Below are 11,342 nucleotides of genomic sequence, written 5' to 3' on the forward strand. Positions count from 1 at the left end.
GAATAGATGGACCTCTTTTCAAATACTTTTCTCGCCACGTGTCTTCCTGGTGAGATGAAACTCCCAAAAACATTTGTTCCACCTGTAATAATAACTTACTTCCTAGTGCAGTACCTCCCACTGACCACACGGGGGCGCTGTTCAGTCACAGCTTCACTGCTTCACGAGGTGATGCTCCCTGGTGCACCTAACTTGTAATCCTTTATCTGATACATAAATCCATTAAAGCCTCGATGGCTGTTGTGTAACAGGAGTCGCCGGATTAAACACGCAGATTTCCTTCAGTGTTATGATATAACCGCTTATTTCTGCGCCGTGTTGAAGTAGATGAGTTCACGGAGAGGGTTTTGTTGTGGTTTCTCAAAAAGTGGAAACGCAGGAGTAGCGGCGGCGGCCAAGGACGTGTGCTCTCTCATCGGCCAGCAAGTGAAAAATTATGCAACAAACAGGCTTCAGCAGACGACTGTTTAAACTCAAGGTCTTCCCGTCACAGATCTGAAAGCAGCTTTTCTTTTCCTGCTTTCATTCATCACCTGTCAGGCAGCAGGGGGAAAAAATAACCTCGGTGATTGTGTTTGTTTTACAGAGAAACCAATGTTATGCATGAACAGGCTGGTAAATATTAGGCTGTTTACAATAATCTCATTGTACAGATGCCTACAAGACACACACAGACACGTGTTTGGGCAACATTTTTGATGGGATCTATTGAAATGTGCTGTTATATTGTCATGAATTATATAAATAACAGTCTCAAGTACATCATTCAAACTTCAATACTTGAAAGCTGATAGTTTTTAGGACATGAGGCAGACACTACTGTTTGCGGCCTCCATGCGACTATTTTTGTGGCATGTAGATATTTTCGAAAGAGTCCATTGTTGGCTGTCATGGCTGAGTCTTTCGTGGCGTCACGGCCATGACGGCACGGTGACTTGTTCAGGCTGTAGCCCTTTGTCGGCCTGGATTCCTGCCGCTGTGACGCACTGACAGGAGAACGCGGGTATCAAACACAGATGGATGGAGTCTGAGAAGCAGAGGAAAAGTTGTGACAAAACGTCACTTTAAGCCAGCATATGGCGGTAACTCCAGCACACATGCACGGCCTCCTCAAAACATGACACTGACACACACATCGAGGAGGTGACCTCCCTGTTGACACACAGCCTGCCGCCCATGTTCACACGTTGACGTCTGTGAGGTGCTGCGCCCTGAGACTGAGGCAGAGGGAAGCCCTCCTGCTCCGCCTGATGGTTCCTGCTGGAAGAAAAAGCTGCTCTTCACCACGTGAGTCGCCCCGTTAATTCATGATGCATGTGCCTTGGTTTGAAGGGCCGCGCTGAACATAAGGGCAACTGCGTCAATATGCACGCGCTGCTCGCCACTCATGTATGAGAGTGCGCACTTGGTGTGCTCTTGTGTGCCTCCTGGAGACACATTCACCAAAACCACCCAGCCCACTGAAGTGAGGGGATGTTGATCACGCTGCTGCCTGATGAAGATTCTCTCTTGTACCACGAAAATAAGTAAAGGTCAGCCAAAGGGTCCTCTGACGGTCCTCAAACAGACTCACCAGCTGGGTCTGAAGTCTTGATCCAGAGGTTTCCAATATTAAAATGCATCCCACTTTTTCCAGAGCCCTCTCAGTACATTCTAGATATGGCAGGTTAGTGTCAAAATATCTGCTGTTCCTGGATGAGGGAAGCCCACTGGGTTTTAAAGATGTAATTTTATTAGTGGGCACTATTTTCCAATCCTCCGATATCAGTTTGAAAGCTCTGAAGGCAAAGCAATAACCTCTGACATTTCCGTATTAGCACATTCTGTTTTTCTGTCTTGTAAAAAAATCAGCTTTAAACATGTTTATGTACCACCGATTGAGAATCACAGTTTGTAAGAAGTGGTGCATTTGCTTGTGTTCACGGCAGAAACGTGAATGAGTTTTTTGAAGGTCTTCGTCATTTTTTTCAAAACTCAGAGTGACAGTTTTTTGGATATGTACTAGAAAACAAGTCGTTTGATATATACAAAGTTCATAGTGACCAGGAGGTGATCTCCAAGAGGAGATCCTCCTACTTTCTCACAGCAGAACTCTTGATGCTTATTGGAAGTCTTACAGTTTCAGGAAGTGTAAAGTAGGAAGCAAAGCTTCCAGCTAATGGACTCATGTCACCAGGTCACGGTCTTCACTGCTAGGTGTTAAACTCAGGCCTGTCGCCAGTGTTTCTCTCTGAGCCGCTGCTTCAGGTTCAGTCTGAATGGACCTCATCTGGCGCATGCAGCTCTCAGCTCAGAGATCTCCTTTGTTTGTTTTTTCCCTGCGCTCCTTATTTGTACACTCCCCTCCGGATTCCTCCCGCTGCCAATGGCTGCAGCATGCTTGGCCCCGACACCTCTTCACACTGCCTGTTTCGCCGTCTCTCCTCCCTCTCATCCTCCCTCCAAACGGCTGCTCCGATGCTGTCAGTCGCCCCCAGATTTATGCTTCTGGTGTTAGTCACTGCTTAGTTCTCCCCTCGTCCTCACATCACATGCCCCCCCCCCCCCCCCCCCCCCCCCCTAAGTTTAGCACTAATAATGTCTTTCTGAGACAGCATCTGCACAGGCCCAACAGATGGGGCAGTTATATTTACTTCCTCTGTCTGACATGCACTAGACATCAATAGAATATCCTACATCAACACGCGCCGGCTGCACTGTATACTGTACTCCGTGATGTGTTTACCATATGTCACAGTTTTTTTCACGAGCCGCCATATCGCCGACATGTGCTCAAGCAGTGGCGGTGGTTTTGTGACTGTGCATGGCGAAGCAGGGAAGTCTGCATTAATGTAGCGTTCGAACTTCGCATCCAGGATTACATTGTGGTAGTTGGTCTGAAGGCCGGATGAGGTTTTGGAATCCACTCATTGGATTTAGATCTAATTGATTATTCTCCACGGTGGGGCTGCGCGGTTTACGCAGACATGCCCCCTTTCTTATCCTCTAATCGCCAGATTACTGCGCCGAAGATTTCCGGAGTGACGGTCTGTCGTCTTTTCTCTGGAAGTATTGTATTCCTAGAGCCAGCGGCGGCACCTTCAGCTGGTTAAAGATGACACGCGGCGCAAAAATAAACCGTCTAAGACGAGTGACGTCTGTGCCTCTGACGGCCTGGTTGTGTGCATGCGTGCGGCCGTGCGGAGGTGTATGTCTTCCGTCTACAGATCCCCCCTTACCCTGTGATGGACTAGTGGCCTGTGCAGGGTCCAGGGTGCATCGCGCGTTTAGAAAATGGATGGACAAATTTTGCCTTTAATCATGCATCAAAATCAGTCTTCTGACTCAATCTTCAGGTGGGTCAGTCAGTCGTAAGTCTTCATTTAGTGGTGTATGATCAAAACTGGCACCTGATGGGTTAAATTTATAAATTTGTAATCTTAATTAAGTCATGTATTCAAGTCATAAAATAATCAACAACCCCTTCATGAAAAAAAAAATAAAAAAATGGTAATTTTCTTTGAGTGGAACGTTTGAAAAACAAAAATATTGACCTTCTAGTTAACAGTGGCAAAGTAAGTTTTTTTCACAGTCAAGTAAAGTCGCCATAAATGTTTAACCTGATTATGGAGTTCATCATCAGGGAGCGTGACGTGCTATCTGCAACCTTATTTTGGGTTTGGTGGATATCTATAATGTTCAATAAATAATAAATGGCCTTTAATGTGTTTCCATTAAACAGGTGCTTACACATCATTCTTCTACACATGAGGCGGGGGAGTTTAACTACCAACCTCTGGATTGGAGCATGACCTAGCTTGAACTGAGCTGAAGTTGCCCTTAAAGCTTTTTTCATCAATTCATTTCATTTTAGAGCATTGTTGGTCACAACATGGTCACATAGCTTCATAATGAAAAGTCAGAGGTTTTACCTGAAAATCCCACCTCCTCATTACTGATGCATAAACCTTCCAATCACACCATCATTTACAAAAACGTAATTAACTGCATGCCTACAAAAGGAAAAAAACCCTTTTTTTTCATTTCCCTGTGTGTTCAATCCTGGAATCAGCACGTGGCTTACACTGCGGCAGCTGCTGTGACTCACGTCTGTGATGAAGAGGTCAGATGCCGCAGCACATGTACCACACCAGGAAAACCAGCATGTCGAATGAATATAAATTGTATTTATTCTGAGCAGTTGAACCGATTCAAAGCTGAATGAAACAAATCAAGCCACACCAACAGGAGCGCAGGCTTCTCGGGTGAGATTGGATTTGTTAAAACAAGCCTTTGATGACAGATTGTCCGTCTTCTGCAAGCAGTGTTGTTGTAGGAACAGGTTGGTTTTCATGTGATTCAAATCCATTTATATTGTTTCATTGAGCCACAAAATCAATCATCTTAATCCTTCTTTGCAAATGTGTGTGTATTTCCTCTGGCAAACTTTAATTTTGCTCATTTGTGGGTAAATTCTCTCTGCTTGGACTCCAACCGGGAGTTTAGATTGGCGCTGTGTCCTGAAGCACAAGATAAGTCAAAAGATTTGTAAATATAGCAATGATTGTGATACGATGCAGCTTCATTATTACGCACAGGATTGATTTAATTATACAAATGACCTCAAACAACTCATGTATACACCAGCACATGTATACACTCATGTTCTGTTATTTCTTACCTAGTGGTCTTCTTCAGCCTTGCAATGAATTTTTCCACACACACAAAAGATGTGTGCAGTCCCACGGTGCAGCCACCTGGAGGACTCAACACACCTCTCACCATTCTGCAGATCGTGCATTTATTCATGTCACGTGTGGGAAAATATGTTTATTTCACTCAACCCAAATGTCAGGTCAAGATGACAGCAATGATTCTCTGATACTCCGCTAAGTGCAGAAGCTCATCAGCATGGTAATGCCACAATTCTCAGCTTGTTTGGTTTAATGTAGCAATTTCCATGCAGATTTCCTAATGGTGGGAAAAAAGAAAGAAAGAAATGCTCAGTTTTACACTCTGGTTGCCACATTGGCTCAAATGAACACTGAGCCTAATTTGTTCTCTAAATAGATCTTTTAAAAGGAGTCACCTTGCAGACCATCAAAAAGTGGTTTTGATAACATTTTAGTTCTTATTTTGAAGAGCAACGACATGGATTCAAAGGAGTTCAGAGGAAAACAGTATGAGTCTCAGAAGATGAAGAGGCAGGGTTCGGTTGCCTCCAGTCCCGAGCCGGACAGCGTCACCCCCACCTCACCCCGCCCCGACTCCACCCCCCACCCCCAGAGACGCGCAAATAATCGGCTCCTCATGCCAGTGGGACAGGGTTTAATCGGCATTTCAACCCGGGTCGAGCTTCTCTTGATCCGTGGGGAAGAGGAGATTCGTCGACAGGTAACAGGGACTGAGCTCCTCTACAGTGTTTACCTCAGTGTAAACAATGCATCGTCGCGCTGATGATGTCATCAACGTGGGACATCGACAGCGCGGGAAAACGCAACCACGCAGCTCGCTCACCCGGGTCTGCAGACAGTGGGAAAGGAGTCAATTATCGATTGTTAGTTTCAGTGGGAAGTCTTACCGTCAGTCAAAATGAGAGAGTTTAAATCATTCATGGAATCACAATCATAAATGTTGACTAATTGCACGGCCCCTGAGGTGCCTAATATTTTTTCATCAGTATTGAGTTAGCGACTTAGGTTTAGCAGAAGCAGAGCTTTCAGTTACAAGACTCACCGTTTCAGTTTGAGAAGTTAAAAGGCTCCGGCTTAAAACTTGCTTATGGTTTGGACTTGTATCACTTTCGTAGTTAAGCTGCATCAAGTTCAGACTGCTGCGAGGAGGAAGTCATCAAGTAGCAATCTCAGGGACAGCAAATTAGAAACACAGCAACACCGAACATTTGTCTCCTCTTTTTCACAGTAATTAATAACAGTAATAACGATAAATCTAACAACAAATTCTACATAGATGATGGAAACACCCTCCAACTGAGATGTGTTTTCACCAGCTATGGCTTTAGACACCTTCCAGGAGAGTGTTTCTCTACTCTTTTACTCCCCACACATTCATTAGTCATCATTGCAGGTCAATAATTTTGTGTTCGCTCTCTCTCTCTCTCTCTCTCTCTCTCTCTCTCTCTCTCTCTCTCTCTCTCTCTCTCTCTCTCTCTCTCTCTCTCTCTGTTTTGTCCTGGTTCTAGAACCAGACGTTCACGGTACGTGCCTCATAAGCCTCATCCGCCTGCAGTGTGTGGATTAGCTCTCTGTTTGATGTCAACTTGTTTGTTTCTCTCTGTCCTATATTTCTTAGTCTCCATCTAACTACATCCAGTGAAAGCGTCACCTCTGAGCGTGGATCTGCTGGAGGTTTCTTCCTGATGAGAGACGGGTTTATTTAGAGTTACTGGTACGATAATAAAATCTGACAGAATTTTATTCAGTTGATAAATTCACTCACACGGTCAAATTTAATCCACCTCCGGAGTCATGCAGTATCGGGTGTTTTTGTTAATTTTGTGTCATTGTGTTGGTTCAAGTGTTTTTTTTATTTTATATTTTTATATTTCATCTGTGTGGCACAGGTGGGATCAAACTGGTGTCTCGGTGTCACATGGCATTTTGCTCAGACATTTGTAGTCCCCACAGTTTCAGTGTTCAGGATCCTTTCACGATTTTCTAAAGCAACACCAAGAGGTTGACGTTTCCATTGATTAGTGAAATATATCAGCAGTGTTAAGCTGTCATGAAATGTTCAGGTGTGACAATGAACAGCTCTCATTGTTTTACCAAACACAGGAACTTGGTTTCAGATTTTAAAAGCCTTATTTTCTTCCCTCAACCTGTGTCAGAATTAATTGAAGCAGCTTTTTAAAGTCATGCCTGAACATCATTAGTGCTTAATTTGGTGTTTTTACTCTGTAACTTGGAGCAGGTCACCAGTCCATCAAAGACCGAACATAGAGAATCACCCACACACACACACACTCATCCCAGTGAGCTGTTCAGAAACCTGAGGAACCAGTGGTGCAGTGGTAAATGCTGTCACCTCATAGTTCAAGTCTGCTTCAGTAGGAGGATTTTCTGTGCAGTTTGATTTTTTTCCCTGGTTGATGATCACTGTCAACAATCGATGGAAACCTCAGTGTTTTTTAATTTGGGTTTCAATAAAGTTTCATGTTGAAACACTTATTGGTTGGAAAATCATCACAGAAACCTGTAGTTTGCCTGTTAGGCCATTAGTTGGTGCTGTGTTTTCTTGTAATACAACAAAGCATGCATTAGTTATCCTGTGGAAATGCCTCTGTGCCTGTGATCCACATGAAGGGATGATGGTGTAATTCCTGGCTGTGGCTTTAGAGGTTTTCTAATATGATTGAGATTGTTTATTTCATTCTTTATTGTTGTTTACCAAAAAAAAAAAAACTGCTTACTTGGTGATCTACGGAGAAACATTTTTTAATACTGGCCAAAGCTGAAAGCAATTAAACAACTTCTTTGGAGAACTGCTGCATTAATTTGAATTCCCCTAAAAATAGGCAACCATTAAAACTTTTGTGAGTTCAGCCTCTAATGCTCTGAGAGTTTGTTTTGATTATTTGTTGGTTCACTGAGAGCGGATGCAAAATCACGTGCGTCGACAAAAAACAGCACTTATCTGAGAAAGAGTGCCAAAATAAAGAGCTTAATGTTCTACTTGTTGTTTGGTGAAGTTGAGCTTTGGAGACCCACAGCATTCATGTGAGTGTAATCTTGCCTGGAGTGCTGGTTAATGGGGCACAGGGCATATGGTGTGTTGTCTAGCTGCTGTTTTGTCCCTAGATTTCCTCTTAATCTCTCGTGCGACTGATTCTGACTGTGTCTACTTTCTTTTTTTTTTTTTTTTTTTGTTTTTGCATCAAAAGCAGACATCTTTTTTTTTCTCCCTTCTTTAGTCTGAGAGTCCGATCTCAACTTTTATCCACAACAGTCCCTGAAATACCCAGCGAGCTGATCAACAGCTGAGCCGTCTGGCCTACACACACACACACACACACACACACGTGCACACACACACACGCACACACACGAGCTGACGCATGACTGGACTTTTTAAGTACTGCTTTGGCCAGAAAGAGGAATTAATGATTAAAAAAAAAAACAGGTTGTCCTAGTGGGACACTGTGACTGTGTGTGTGTGTGTGTGTGTGTGTGTGTGTGTGTGTGTGTCTGTGTGTGTGTGTGTGTGTGTGTGTGTGTGTGTGTGTGTGTGCGCGCACATACACACCCTATTGGATATGGCTCATATGCACTGAATAAATGCAGACTGTAACCTGGTCTATATATTTAAAGCACATATCTAAGATCCAGATTATCTTCATCTCCATTCATTCTATCTGTTCTCATTGATTTGAATCTGTTTTGTAGTAAATGCGAAATGTTCCAGGTCAAAACCCTCAGCCATTACGCACCACGGTGGCCGCACACACTCAGGCGATAAATCACACTCTGAACTTTGATTTGATTTTCCAGTTGTAAGACTTCTTATCAGGGTGAACCGATATCATGCTGAAGGCTAAATGTCACAGCCAAAGTGTCATAACTGCTCTTTAAAATTAAGATAATCAAAAATGTTTCCATCTAAAGGAGCATGCGCGGCCTCTGCTGTGCGTTCACGTGCGTACGTGCAGATATCGTCATCCCCTCTCAATCTGACTTCAAATCATCATGAATCATACGACGGCAAGAACGAGCCAAAAGCTGCAGAGAGTGACGAACTTCCATCCTCCTTTTGTGTTTCACTTTCTTAAACGCTGTTACTAACCTTTTGTCCCTGTCGAGTTTCTGATTTTATTAACTGCCACATAAAATTACAGTTTTCATGCCAGTAATTTCCCTGTTCGGGGGAATGAACTCCATTCTGGTTATGAGTGGCTAATTGTTCTGTTCTCTTCTGGCTGGATGACACTGTGCCTCATCTGCAGCAATACAATAAAACAAAAATCCAAGTGAGAATCCGCCGTGGTGATTCAGAGGAAGCTCGGACGTCCGTGCCTCTCCGTTCCACACGTGCACGCTCACCCAGACGCTGGCTGATTCAGCTTCGAGGCTGTAACCTGCACCATGGGATGTAGGTTATTGTGCATTCGAATGACGAGCAGAAACCGAGAGGAGATTAATTAATTTGTGTTGCCACACGTGCGAAAGCATGCACATTTGTGCCCGTGTGCTTGATCACACGTGTGCTCGTTAGCACATGGAAGCGCAGGCAGAATAAAGGAAACACGGCCCCTGGTGTTGTCTGCGGAGAGCGGAGTGGCCTAAGCTGGCAAAGCGAGCGTCGTCCCGCTGCCTGCTGAAGCCCAAATAGCCTCTCTCATTTAGTCAAGGCAAGCGCTAAACCTCCACTCATCTTCTTATCTCGTGTAATTACAAATCAGCATTGGCTTAATGAAGCAGGAGTTTCATGTTGAGTTTTTAAAAGCCGCGCTTTCATTCATTTAGGGCGAGTCACCCAAAGCATCCCTCAGACTCTAAATTTGAAATCTCCTTAGGATTTGGGTTTTATCTTGAGCTCTATCACACAGTCTGTGCCCTTTGTCCATCCTGAAACTTTTAAACATACAGTTTTTAAGACACATATTCAAGGTGTGCGTTGACTTCACATCATTAATGCCGTGCGTCTCTACCCCTCTGTAGTCTGAGCTCTCTCCAGTCAGGTCTGCAACCTGCCGCTCTGGAGCCGCTCCGTCTCTTATTTGTTGTGGTTTATCTTTATTTTGTATCGTAGACAGTCTTTCAAAGACACTTTTGGGGCAGTGGTGGCCGAGAACGGAGAGAAGTGGACTTAAAATCAGGAGTTTGGAGGTAATGGTTCTCCACTCTGGGTCCTTGAGCAAGACCCCTGACCCCCATCAGCTGTCTGGATTGGGGTAATGCAGCAGCACCTCCGCGTCCTCGAAATAGGATGTTTAATTGTTAAGACAAAAAAAAGAAAGAAAGAATATCCTCAAGGGGAATAACGGAGTATGTTTTCTTAGATTGTAGTTTGATGCCATGCATGCTGGTTTGCCCAAAGATCAAAGCTGAAAATTGCTGAGACTGATAAAAATGGACTAAAATGGCCTCAACAGCTAAAAATTGCTAAAATGGCTGAAACAATTAACAATGAGTAAAACTGCAATCAGACATGTTAAACAACAATAATTTGTGTCTTTTTGTCTTCATTTTGAAGATTCAATATGTTTTGCAGCATCACACACTTCTGTTTAGAGTAAAATATGTAGATTTCTTTCTTGTTTTCTTGGTATAAAGATGGTGGACGTCTATATCTGGCTGATCTTCCTGATGTGTTGTTCCTGCTCCAATCGACATGGAAGGACTTGACTACCTTCTTTTGTTTTATACCTGCATGATGCATTTAAGTTGGATTTCTTTTTTTTTTCTTTTTAATGAATGATGGAACAAAATCTTGTTGCATGTTTACTTTCTCCCTCAATGACTTCAAAGATAAAGCTGAGAAAGCAAAGGTCCATGCCTTGATACACTTCTTAATGCCTCTTCCTTGTTGCTACTGCCTTTACAGCAGTCATAGTAAAAACTTCATATTTTTAGACAAATAAGGAATACAACCATACTCAGATTCATGCTTTGGCAGATTACACACTCATAGAAACACACAGATGTGCAATCTTTCCCGTTTATTCGAAACATCATGGACTTTGTTGTGGCTGACCCCATGTAATTTAAACTGAATTGAATTCAACTCTCAAGCCTCTGGTTTATCATTTTCTGTGTTTTTATAGCTGTGTCTGTGGTTATGTCTGCTACGCTGCCCTGCACTCATCAGCCTCGACCCCCTGACCTTTACATCAGCGGATGCCAGACGTGAATCAACCGTCCTGCTAATGACAGTGGGACGTCGGGTATTATGAAAACAATTGTATAATGCAGTTACCATGATTATTGTGGTCGATCTGGGCAGACGTAACCTCTACGGTTCGGGTCACAGTATTCCATAATCTAACAGTTCACGCTGCCTCATTAAAACAGTGTAACACAGATCCAGAGCTCAAATGCATCGGATTGTATTTTCTGCAAACAAAAAAAAAAAACAAAAAAAAAAACTGTCTGTCATGAACCCTGCATCACACTCATGCATTATCTAATGCATGTCTATGTTATCTAACGCTTTATAATCTGCCATATAACTCCTGTTTGATCTTCTTTATGCAGGCATTGTGTCACGTCCCTCGGTGCTCATCCTGCTGTTCGCTCCAGCGTAATGCTGATTAACTCAATGAGAGGACAGAATAGAACAAGTGAAAAGACTAAATGTGAAATTTGACAGCAAAATCATGTGTGATTTTTTTTTTTTTTAATTCT

Source organism: Salarias fasciatus, chromosome 11 (genome assembly GCF_902148845.1).
Source record: "Salarias fasciatus chromosome 11, fSalaFa1.1, whole genome shotgun sequence".
NCBI classification, from domain to species: domain Eukaryota; kingdom Metazoa; phylum Chordata; class Actinopteri; order Blenniiformes; family Blenniidae; genus Salarias; species Salarias fasciatus.